Genomic DNA, 13,286 nt, shown 5'->3' with positions numbered 1-13,286 from the left:
TTCTCCAAACTTGATAGAGGAAAAAAAAAAAAAAGAACCATTGTCTTTTGAACTCCCATTCTCTAAAATGAGAAATGCTCTACATTTCAACTTTCTCCTACTCTCCATTTTTCATTCTTTACTCTTGTTAATATAATTTGGGGGTTATACCTAAATTCTTATTATTAAACTATTATTATATGGCTTATATGTCTCATTTCATGATCGCTTTTGATATATTATAACCATATTTATAATATTCATTTAGATATAGCTCTGTGTTTAACTGGGTTCTGTGTTTACTGTTGGTGCTTTTATACCAAACCTTTTTTATTTTTTTTTAAAAAAAAATCAAGTTCATTTATTTTGAATCACCTCTTGCCATGATGAATGAAAGCAGTAAGTAAAATTGCCAGGGTAACCAACTGGGAGTGTGTGTGTGACATGAGAAGAAAAGCAGCCTGACCTCTTGGAGCCGGCTGGCGTCACAGCTAGACTTTAGTGCTCTCCTGTTGAAAATAACTTCACAGAGCATCAGTGTCAGACCAGGCTACTCTGTGATGATGGTGGAGCATGACAAAGACAAGACCACTTCATGACCATGTCTGAACACAACAAAACATGTACATTGTCCAAGCCACAGAAGTGACCAACCATCCTCCTCTCATGGCTAATACAAGGGATTGCTGCTTCTTTACCAAGTACAGCGTTAATCTTTTCTGGTCTTCCCACATTCTAGATAGATAAGATTTATTAGGATACCCATTCATAAGATACCCCTGCTTCTGGACATCATCCAATCCAAACCAAAGCCCTACATACTAAAATCACTTAACACAAAGCACAAATCCTACAAATGCTTTCTAATGCCCTCTCGCTAACAAGACTCAAGGTTTCCCACGGTGTGAATTCTCCCTCACTGAAATGAGTAATAAACCCAACATTTTAAGATGTGTTCCTGGTGGTCTATAGCTGGAGGGCATTCACAAGGAGAATTATTGCTTTGATGGTCCTCCTTATTAGCCTCCTCATATCTACCTCCTCTACCCAGTAACTTTGTATCCCTGCTACCACTCTGAGACCAAGCTAAGATGATGGAGGACGAGAGAAATAGAGATCAGTCAGGTGAATCTAATTGTGTGGACAAGGCCACAGTCATGTGAAGTATCCCCGCTCAGATCTGCAGAAATCCCCAGACAACTCATAATCTTGTGAACAAAAATAAATGTTTATTGTTTTATCTCACGGAGATTTTGTGGTTGCTTACTTTGCAGCATTATTGTGGCAATAGATAATGGGTACAGTTTACTGTCTAAGAGTATATTTCTTTTGACAACCTATTTTGTGGAGAATTATTGGGTCATACACTTTTCTTCGAAACTTTATAAATTTGCTCCATTGTATTCCAGTGTTGGGGCTTGATTTTAGCTTCTGCTTAAACTGTTGGGATTTTCTCTTGGTATCACCAATTATGTATAAGTTAGGTCTCTTATCCTCATTCTATTTACCAATTTCTTATTTATCTTTTTATCTTTAATTGCATTTTTAATTTTCTTGAACTCTTTCCCTTTTTCAATTGGCTCCACTTTTTGTCTAAGGCCAAAATTAAATCTCTTTTCCCATCACATCTTCATTCAACTCTTGTTTCATAGGTTTTAGATCTCTCTAAGTTATATTAAAAGTATAATATTTTTCTTTTACCTGTAATTACTCTTTAAAAAATATGCTATTTATTTATTTGTGTTGTCAGGGAAATACTTTCCTTCTCCAATAATGCAAAATTGTAGAACTATTTTTATTGTGTGTGTTGTGTGTATGGCTACATAGATAAGTAGATATATAGATATACATATATACTCCTGGAGTTTTCAAAAAAATAAGCACATGAGTTCTTCATCCCATTATCTCCTACCTAGATGATGACACATACTCCTTGTATCACAATTGAAGAGTGGATGGATGTATATATAGCTCCTAACCAAGTTTCCGTTGTTTTTTTAGACACTTGTCTGACAAAGTTTTTCTGCATTATCTGCTCTTAATTTTCTGAATATGATGAAGAAAATTATTTCTGAGTAATCCGAAACAATGTGTAATTACTATGTCATAAGTTGCAATAACTACTATTCTCAATTCTTCTGGCTTTTTTCTTTTCCAATGGCTGCTAAAATCCCAGGATACAATGCTTCATTTCCTGTCTACTTCCATTCTGGGCCAATGGAACTACCATCTCCAGTGGATTCAGAGTTGTGCTTTTTGATATAGTAGCCACTAGTAACCTGTGGCTATTGAACACTTGAAATGTGTCTAGTCCAAATTGAGATGTGTTGTAAATGTAAAATACTCACCATATTTCACGATGTGGAATAAAAAAGGGATGTAAAATATCTCATTAATAATTTAAAAACATTGATTTAATGTGGAAATGAAAATATTTTAGATGTATTAAATATTCTACTATAATTAATTTTACCAGTTTCATTTTGCTTCTCAAAAATGTGGCTACTAGAAAATTTAAAATTGTTTATCTGGTGTGTATTCTATTTCTATTAGACAATGCTGACATAGAGAAATACTAATAGAGAATGAGGCAAAAATGTATGGTCATTTCAGAAAGTCATTTTCTGATCAACAGGGACCCTGAGTCTCTGGTATGAGAATACACAGGAAAGGCTTGTAGAAATGTATTCTGTCATGCTTTCTCCTGTCTTTATTATTTTGTTTCAAAAGTCAAAGCAAGTGAACACTATCAATAGTCTTTTGCCTAAGACTGTTTCACCAGTTAAATTTTGCTGTGTGGCAAACTACTGGAAAACTTAGTGGCATATGACAGTAGGTATTTCTTTCTCAAATATTGGAGAGTTAGCATAGTTCCCTCGTTTAGGTTGAATTCCAAATGGGGCACTGTAGCTGGGGCCTCTTTGCTTCACATGTCTCTCATCCTCTAGCAGGCTAACCTGGGCATGTTCTCATGGCAATTGCACAGGAACAAGAGTGAGAGCAAATCCAATCTGACAAGCACTTTTCAAGCTTCTCCTTACATCACATTTGTTAATATATCATTGGCTAAAGTCAGTTACACGGTAAGCCCTGAACTCAGAGTGGAAAGGCACTATGAAATTATAAGGCAAAAAGCATGGACTACATAAACAAATGAAGAACGGGGGGCCATCTCTCCATTGTGATTAGAAGGAATTCATCCAAAAGTTTGGGGAAATACTAGCAGGTCTGGTTTCCAGTCATATTTCAATTTTACCTCAATGGGATGGGAGGTGCTATTATGACCTGAAAGTCCTTCACTGTGTTTAGTCAAAAGTACACCTTTACGTTCCCCTTAAACTGCTTTTGAAACAAGCCATACCATTGCATAATTAGCAGAAAATATTCCATTCTCATTTTAGACAAATGTTACAGGAAAGTTTACTATGATTTTTAAGCTAATAAAGATAGTTTTGTACCATTATTATTATAATTATTTTATCATAATGATTAAATTTATTATTGTTATTATTCATGAGATGGAAAAAACAGCATTGCATATGTCACTAATGGCAAAAATAAAACTGGAATTGTCCAAGTAGCATCTATTTGCCCACACAGAGATGAGCTTGTGCATTTGGAACAAGGGTAATAGTTTCTTATTGGAGCAGCCAGCTGGATAGAAGGAAATGTTCAGGCCAAATGTTTGCTTTCAGCCAGTCTGTTTGACCATATTGAGAAGGGGTTACCAACTAAAACATTTGTGATGGATTGTGAAGTATGATATGAACCATGGAGAAGTTTTCATTGGCAGAAAGAATTTGCATCCCTTCTTTGAGCTGACTAGCTACATGATCTTGAGCAAGCTCCTTCAACTCTGAGAGCCTCCTTTCACATTCTAAAATGGGGCCAATGATTTTCCACCCACAGGGCAGCTGAAAGGATTATGTGAGATAGCACAGCATTTAACATAAGACATGTTCTGAAAGTGGTAGTTATATTCTAATGTCTCTGTATGGAACTGTTCTGGGGATTCCCTAATTGTTCCACCTCTATTTGTGGTTGACAGTGGTAGTCATTTAGCACAGCTAAAATATTTTCTAGTTAACATCTTTTACTCATTTTTTTGCACATTAATTTACTTACAGATTTAAAAAACAATTTTTTTACAACTCCTTCATTCATTCAACAAGCATTTATTAGTAGTTTCACAGGATGGATTTTTCTGGAGGAGATATTCAGACAGAGTTTGGGGAACAAAATATTGATTAGGAACCAACACCTGTAATGGTGAGGGAGAGAAAGCAGGATTGGGCAGAGGGAAAGTTAAACTGCAATACAGGACAAATGGGAAGCTGGTGGGGAGATCTGGAGTGGGTGTTGCCTGTTGGAATTGTCCTATGGCTGCATCTAGCCATGATGGCTGTGCTTTGTACCTCTACTTTGCTCATTCACTGGATGAGGGCTGCCCCAGGAAGGGCATGCCATCAGGTGAGGTAAGGGATAGCTGAGGCAGTCTCTGAAGGCCCTGACAGCTGAAGGCTGTGTGCTGGCTACACTCTGCAGGGGCAGCAGGTCCTTCCTTGAAGGGGATCTGGGTGGTTCATCTTCATGTCCTGTGCCGGTGGCTATTGTGGGCAGACCTTGAGCTAAGTCCTGGGGTTGCAGTGCTGAACTGGGAAGACAAACTCCCTCATCCCCTGGAGCTAACAGCCTAAGCTGGTTTTGAGAATTTTCAGTTGTCTCATTATTTCAAAGGAACAATCTTCTTTAGGTAGACTGCCTCACCATGGAATTGGGATAACAGGCTAATGCCCTCAGTTATTATTCAGGAGAGGAAGAAAGCAACGGGTGCCCCTGTTTATAGTAACACAGATTCTGGGATATATTGAATTCTCTTCCATTCATTTTTCAGCTGATTTCAACGGTCCCACAAACATTGATTTTCTCTCTTGTGCCAGGCACGGTGTCAGGTGCTAGGGGTATAATAGTGAGCAGTATACAGTCTTATAGGGGAGACAGACACATAAAGATAACCTCAACATAAAATAAGAAATTGTGAAGTAGAGACACAAAGAGGCTGCTAAGGACACTCAGAGAGAGGAAAGCTTCCCCTGGCCTGGAGGTCAGGGGAGGCTTCTTGGAGGATAAGATATCTGAGCTGAGTCTAGAAGGAAGAATATGAGTCAGCCAGAAAAACTAAGTTTCTACTCTTTAGTAATTCCTTCTTATTTCATAGAAAAGAGAACAAATCAGAAGTCTTAAACATTTATAAAAGCAATCATGCCAAGAGAATCAAATGTTTAATGAGACAAATTACTTTTATGATCTTTAGATGAAGACGTTTCCCTTCATTTTCAGCCTTGAAAGCTTAAAGATTTTCCTCACCTCACACTGGTTGATGTTGGTTCTTTGTAAATGATTTCACTCTATGTGTTAAAGTTTAATCATGACTGTAAGAGGCCATCTATATAGAAAAAAATCTGTGCACTCCTAAATGTTATGTGATGCACAGTCACTTGATTTAATTGGAGTTCTGTTGAGTTGTTTCTGCTCATAACAGCATCATGGGAACCCTGGAGGAGGCTGAAGCAAGCCTCGTGAATGCAAATGTGTCAGCCTCTTGCTCACACAGTACAGCTCCTCTCAGCCTGCATCCCTGTCAGTCTCATGACTCTTGGGCGACAAATATTAGGATTCTGGAAATTGGGGATCTTAACAGAAGTGTATTAAACACAGGCCATGTCTCCTCCCTACAAATGGTTGTGAAAATCCATGTGCCAAGATATATTTGCTAATACAAAATTTGGGAAACCTTAGAGTCAAAAGGTCTATTTGCAAACGTGATGGGTAGCAAACTGCCACAATAACTTCTCTGAAACTTCCACATTAGTTAGCAGAGTTTCTATAACGATGGCTTTAATACAGAGGAATGAATATCAAATATGCGGAGGGAGTTGAGATTTCAGTTTTTCAGGACTAATTATAACTACCACCACCTGTTTAGTGTGAACTGCGTCCATGTGTAAATCAGAAATCAGCTGAGTTCCCCTTTCCTCTTGGGCTCCAGAGAAAATGGACTCACACCCTAATTCTTTATGGCATAGAAAGTCCAATCCTCTCCCTAGTATTTCTATAACTTCCTATGGTTTTCTGTGTCTCCTGGTCATCTCTGACTCCATTTCTAGCTGTTGCTGAATCCTTACATTCTGCTTGTGTTCTTGTCCTATATCGGCTTTCATGTCAACCCAAAGGAAGGGCAATGGCCATTTCTCCTTGAGTGTCTTTCTGATTTCCTCCCAAATATGCCACACATAAACTGCGTGATTGCTTTCACTGGAGATTTGACAGCGGTAGCCAGTATCAATAATATTGGATTTCTCTATTCTTTAATAGGACCTTTAACCATTTTTGCTGCTGTAGTTACAGACACCCCACCATGGCCCAAGGTGCTCCTTTTTCAACTCTCTCCAGGCCTCTTTTTTTTCCATCTGTGTTTCTCACCCAAGATTACTGTTTAATTTTTTTTTCAGACTGATTTTGCTATTTCTTTTTTGTTTCCTTCTATCATAGTAGGACTCAATCTTGGGCTGAATATTTGAAAATACTAAGGGCTAGGCACCATCCCAAAAGTTTCTTATTTAATTGGTTGGGTGTGAGACCCAGATATAGGTCTTTAAAAAAAACTCAGCTTCATGTGTTTTGAAATATGCAGCCAGGGTTGAGAATCACTCAAAATCTAGCCCATGTCTTCAGAGATTCATCTGGTTTGGACTTCCAGAAACTCTGCTACTATATGAAACACACATTTCTTATTATACATAGTTTAAATTTAATCTTTATAACAACTTCTACAGGTAACTATCAATGTCCACATCAAATTTATACATACTGGAGATGGAGGCTCAGGGAGGTCAGAAAATTGCTGAGATTTATACTGCCAGGAAATAGTGGAGGCAGGGTTTCAATCCAGGGCTGTGAAATTTCAAATCTTGTTTTTGTTTTTCCTTTTTAAATCATTTTATTGAACCTCTTTGCTCAAGGTGGAGAAGCAATATGGACACATCTCTGTCTTCAATTATCTCCCCTTTTAGGTATCACTGCTTATTTTTCACCCATTTCTGTTTCTCTGGCTCCAGTAAAATCTTTGTCAATTTATATCAGGCATATGTTGTTTTTTCTCCCAAGGATCTCTCTCTGTCCAAAGTCCAAGAACCTCTCATTTATTCCAGAAATAGGTCTCCTTTAATAGCTAACATTTACTGAGTGCCTATTATGTGCCAGGCACACTGAAATACAGAGAGGCTATGTAACTTGGCCAAGTTCACACAGCTAGTAAGAGCAGAGTCTGATTCAAACCTAGGTGTACTACTCAAATTCTAATGTGTATGGGAATCACCTGGGGGCCTGATTAAAATGCAGATTCTGATTCTGCAGGTCTGGGATGGGACCAGAGGGCTTTGCGTTTCTAACAAGCTTCCAAGTGGTGCCTAAATCAGTCCAGTCCATACTCTCAAAATGTTGAGGATTTAGTGCTCTTTGCCTTTCTGTTTTCCCTATTTAAAACAGCTGGGGGCTAAGTGCAACGTGGAAAATTTCATATGCAATCTCTGATGTTTCTTTTCCTTAGTAAAATGGACTGTCGGGCACTGTGCTCCAGAGATCCCAGGACTACTGAAATGTCAGAGATTCCATTTAACATTAATTAAATTAATTAATTAAAAAGCAGCCATTACTCAGATTTAAAAAATAAGGTTTCCCTAGGGAGGGACAGAAAAGATTGATATAGGCAAGGTACTTTCATGTTGAGAGGTAGGACTAGGACATTTGATGCTGAATGGTGACAGTAGATGTTTTAGATTCTGCCCTTTTGCTCCTTCTTTAGTCAATTTAGTGAGAAGTTTACTTTGGCCATCCCCAAGCTTCTATGAAATGCAAACTGCAAGGGGAACTTTAAAGAACAGCTCCCAACAGTTGCATATTATTCCACAGAAGCTCTTTTACTGAAGGCAGTTTCTTCCACGTGATTTTTTTTTTTAGTTGCCGTTCTTCATTTTGATGTTTAAATTTGCTGAAGCTCTGTGACTAGAGCAAGGGGTGATTAGTGCTTGGGGAAATCCACTTATCACTGAAGCCTGCTGCTGCCAAGAAAAAGGGCAGGGACACCCGTACTAGGCAGGGCACAGACTGCCAGCCAGTGTGTGGAAAACGACTTTCATTACAGGAATAGGCAGACCTCTGATATACTCATAAAGGCAACCAGCACTGAGTGCATTGTACCCTACATGGAATACTTAATTACAGAGGATAGTTACGGGTTCCAGTTGACAGAATCATCTAATCAATATTGCTTATGCCAAACTCTAATTTACTTGTCTTACAACTCATTAAATTTGAAATATTATTGATTTTCAAGTAGATGACTTAGAGGATAAGTAAGTTTTGTCTTGGGGACCTTTGTTTGAGTTTGATCTCTGTGGACCTGCAGGCAAGAAAACTCAAATCTCTTCATTGGGCAGTATTTGCAGAATAATCACTCCAGTTATATTCCATTGATGCAAATAATTTGCCAGGACTCCTTATTTCCCAGTAATTCATTCTGAATGGGCTATTTTCCAGTTTGTGAGGAGGGTGTCTCCATGGCAGGGCCAGTGAATTGTATGACTTGGGGAGGCAGTTCTTAAGAACATGTGCTGAAATGTAATGTCTCTTTATATTTTACAAATCAAAAGATACTATGAACCTTCTTTTTCCCCTGCAATAGAAACCATCTCACTTTGTTTTCAGCAGCCTATTCTGCCTTTTCAATAGTCTCTTCTTGCTGTGTGAAGGCAATACTCCACAGAGAAGTCTTTGACCTGCCTTCTGCATGTGCTGGAATCTGACAACCCAATGGCCACCATTAACCATTTTGCCCTAGCCACATGCTGAGGGTGATGGGTGGGTTGGTGTGTGTGTGTGTGTGTGTGTGTGTGTGTGTGTGTGTGTGTGTGTCGGGGGATGGGGGGGTGATCAAATGAATTAAATTTGGGCTGGTTTTCAGTCTTTGAGGTGGCAATTGTAAAATTTAATAATTTGAATAGATGCCTATTGACCTGATTCAAAAACTGTAAAAACTTGAAAAGGTACCCAGTGAAAAATGTAATAACTGTTCCCTCATCTTGTTCTTTTAGGTGCCTCATTGTTTCTCTTCCAACAGGAAAACTTCTGTTTCTTTGTGACCTGCTAGAGTTGCTTCATGCATATTTAAGAAAGAGCAAATGTAGATTCATTTTCTCCTATTTTTATAAAAGATAGTATCTCGTATACACTGTTCTGAACCTTTTCTTTAATTTTTTTTCTTTTTTTCTTTTCTTTTTTTTTTTTACTTATTGGCATATCTGGGAAATTTTTCCATATCAGTACATAAGAAGTACCCTCATGAAAAAAAAAAAAGCAACTGGATAACTTTCCATCAGGTATATATGCCACAATTGACCTAATCAGTCCTCTCTTGATAGACCTTTGGAGCCTTTCAAGTGTTTTGCTATTACGAATACCGCTATAGTGAATGATTCGGTGCATAGGCACAGAAGCGCATAATGACTTTGCATGTAAGTCCTTTTGCAATTGTGCAAGTGTATATGTAGGATAAATTCCCCAAAGCGGAGAGCTGGGTCAAAGGATCCATGATAGCTATTACCAAATTGCCCTGCATGGGTGTTGTGCCCGTTTACCTTCTTACCAGCAATGTACAGAAATCTGAAGCTGGCAATTTTAATCCCTCTTGGCAAGCACTTACATTTCTAGGTCAGAAACTGTACTAGTCGGGGTTGCAAACAACAGAAAGAGAGTCCAGTTAATTTAAGGCAGAAAGAGTTTATTGGAATCGATTGGAAAACTGGAGCACAGACTTTGGGGAGACAAGGGAAGTAAAAAAGCCAAAGATGTGCGTTGGGAACAGTCTCATGGGAATCATATCTCCAGGCATAATGCCTGTGGCCACTGGCATCTCCATGGTGCACCCCACCCCAGATCTTGCCCTCTCTGCACCACATACAATCTCTAACCTCCTCTGAGATGTGAAATGGAACCAAATTTGGCTTCCATAGGGTTATAAAGGTGGGGGAAAGGGAAGGGAACCCCTGCCAACTTCTCTGCCTTCTGGTAAGAACCGTTTTCAGATTTTGGGCAGCCCAAGCAACGTGCTCTATGAAGACCAAGCTACCTCTTCATCTTTCTTTCAGTTGGGGTGCCTCCAAAGATACTTCTTGAATTATGCGGGTTTTAGGACCTGTGTTTAAAAGCTCCTCTGGCTTTAGGATCTGAATTGGGTCTAGAATCTGCCACTGTGCCCAGGAGGGGATTAATGCATCATTTTAAGACTCAGTGAGTCAAGTCAGTAAGGAGTCTACCATTTATTGATCACCTGCTGCATGCTAAATAAGCAGACACTTGGCCAAGGATTCAGTGTCAGGAATTCGTCCATCTAATTCTGCTTCAGCTCTTCCGATGGGTGGCTGAGCCTTGGGCAAGCCATTCTTCTTAAGCCTGTTTTCTCATCCATGATGCAGCTATAATAATATTGACCTACTTTCCCAGGGCTGTTGCAGGGATTCATTTAATTGATAGCAGTAAAGAACTCTGAAAATACTTTAGAATCTCCCAGCCCCCATCGCCCAACACACATCTTTGCCTCCAAGCCCATTTCCCTTCGGCACTCCTGCCACTTGTCCTGTAATTTGGGTTGGTGCGAGGAAGGGAACAGACAAGGGACTGGAGCACAAACACGACTTGTTTGGCAAATAAAGAGTCAGTGATCCTGAGCCAATGCAGAAAGATGGTACTTAGCAGTTAGCAACTGTTGTTAAGGTTTTTGTGGTGCCCCACTGCCACAGGTCCAGCGAGCGAGGATCACAACAGATGCCCAAGTCCTAATTGCTTTCCCTGGTTGTCATCTTCAAACATAAATAAATTAGCAGCCCAGCCCTTGACACTGATAGTATGAGTGGCTCACCCTGAGCAGCTGTTACAGAGTGTCTCTGATATTAATCACACACTCCCTCCAATGGCAGTGACCTTAGGGTGAAAATGCCTTGCTCTTGTTCCAGCAACTGAGGAGCAGTCAGTCTCACAGAGCGAGTATATGCTTGGGCTGGGGAGAGTGAAGCTTTGATTCTTATCATTATGATAATCACAATAATAACATTTTTATATCACATTAGGGTTTACAAAGCATTTTACATTTGTGATCTCCATTGAGCCTCAACAATGTTTTGAGGTAGACAAAAATGGTTGTCTCCACTTATGATAGAAAAACCCAAATTCAGAGAGATTACTGGCCCTAAGATCCTAAAGCTGGAAAATGAAATCTTTCACCCAGCAAGTCTAGCACTGTCTGCATTATATTATCCTTTCTTTAAATGATAAGTAACTGCCTCTAGTTCTCCCCTTTGATGCTGAAGTGAATTGACTCAGAAATGTTAAAATATGCACAACAATTCTTGATTAAATGCTCACTATACCCCACGTACTGTGCTAAATGCATTACAGCCAGAATATCATCTAATCCTCACCCAACTCTACTAGGTAAGTATCTGTGTCTTTCTTTAGAGATGAAACAAACTGAGGTTCAGAGAGGTTAATAATTTGCCCAAGGACACACAGAGTTCAAGCATTCAACTGCAATTCTATACTGCCAGCCTCAGAAAATACTAGTAACTGAGAGCCAGCAATACCACTGCACAAGGCAGAGGACTGCTTTTTCATGGTTGGATAGAAGAAAGGGGAAGCTGCCTCTGGCCTCTGGAATCAAGGGTTGCTTCACTTCAGCTTACTTCACTGACCGAGAGTTTATTTCTATAATTTCAAGAGGAGAGTTGTAAACCCAGCGCGGTGGAGGTTGCTGGGGATACAGTAGAGGAGCAATGGAACGTTTCATAAGTGCGTGGTAGAACATGCATGGCTCTCACGCTCCTGCCCTAGTCCTGCTGCCTGCTGCGTGTGAAGTGTCCCCTCCCACTGCATTGCCCCCTTGTGAGGCAGGTACAGCTGGGAGCTAGACTCTTATGCTTGCCACATCACCTCTGACTTTAGCTGTGGCTGGGGTGTGCAGTTGAGAGTCCAGCTTTGTGCTTCCTGCCCAGAGTGTCTGGCTTCCAGCACATATCTTATATTTCTGCTTTCTGTCCCAGGGATTCCCTGATACCAGGGATGCCTGAGGGAGCTCAGAAGACCCATACATCGTTGGAGAGGGGTCAGGGGAACTCTGGGGAAATGCTCTTTCACCTCTCCTTGTGAGAGCACAGTGGCAACCCCCATAATAAAACTTTATTTTGTCTTTTTTTTTTTCTGTTGCTGTACCCCATCCTTTGCTCCTTGGGATCACCTTAGAAATAACCTACCTGCATCTAGATTCTTGTCTCAAGTCATGCTATTGGGAGGAACTCAAACTAAGAAAACATATTTCTTTTCTAACAGCCTTTATGGTGTCATTCACACGTTATGTCTTCTAAACAGGGTGGCCAAATTGTGTGGTAATTATGGTCTGCATTTGAGTTCTGGCTTCTGTGAGATCTTGAACAAGTTACATAACTTCTCTGAACCTCAGTGTCTTATTTGCAAAAGGAGAATTGAAGTAATACCTTCTTCACTGTGTATTTTTGTTGTTGTTGTTTTTGAGATGGAGTCTCGCTCTGTCTCTCAGGCTGGAGTGCAGTGGCGCGATCTCGGCTCACTGCAAGCTCCGCCTCTCGGGTTCAGGCCATTCTCCTGCCTCAGCCTCCGGAGTAGCTGGGACCACAGGCACCCGCCACCAAGCCCGGCTAATTTTCTGTGTTTTTAGTAGAGACGGGTTTCCCCATGTTAGCCAGGATGGTCTCAATCTCCTGACCTCGTGATCCGCCCGCCTTGGCCTCCCAAAGTGCTGGGACTACAGGCGTGAGCCACCGCGCCTGGCCAAATTTTATGTGTGTTAAATGCGTGGGGCAGTGTCTAGTGTTCAGTAAATGCCAGTGTTGGTCCAGTTACTGTCTACTATGGTAATAAACACAGGTTTTGGAGTGGGAGGGGTTTGTCTGCATCCAGGGTCATTTACTTGGTGTCCTGTAGCCTTTGGCAAGTTTCCTTGCTTTGTCTCCCTTATGTATACAACGAGGCTAATAAGACTGGCTACATCATGGGGTGTAAGAGTTAGCTAATACATAGTCTGGTGCATAATAGCGGGATTTCAGTATTAAATGTAGCTGTTATTGAAATAACAGTTTCTAGTTGGATTTAATGGCTTCCTCCTCTGTAATCTTTTCATACTTCCTCATATAACTTCTAATGGAGTTACTGCACACTTCCCT

Source organism: Gorilla gorilla, chromosome 2 (genome assembly GCF_029281585.2).
Source record: "Gorilla gorilla gorilla isolate KB3781 chromosome 2, NHGRI_mGorGor1-v2.1_pri, whole genome shotgun sequence".
In the NCBI taxonomy this organism is placed as follows: Eukaryota; Metazoa; Chordata; class Mammalia; order Primates; family Hominidae; genus Gorilla; species Gorilla gorilla.
The sequence above is the reverse complement of the archived record's forward strand: the minus strand, read 5'-3'. Positions refer to the sequence as shown.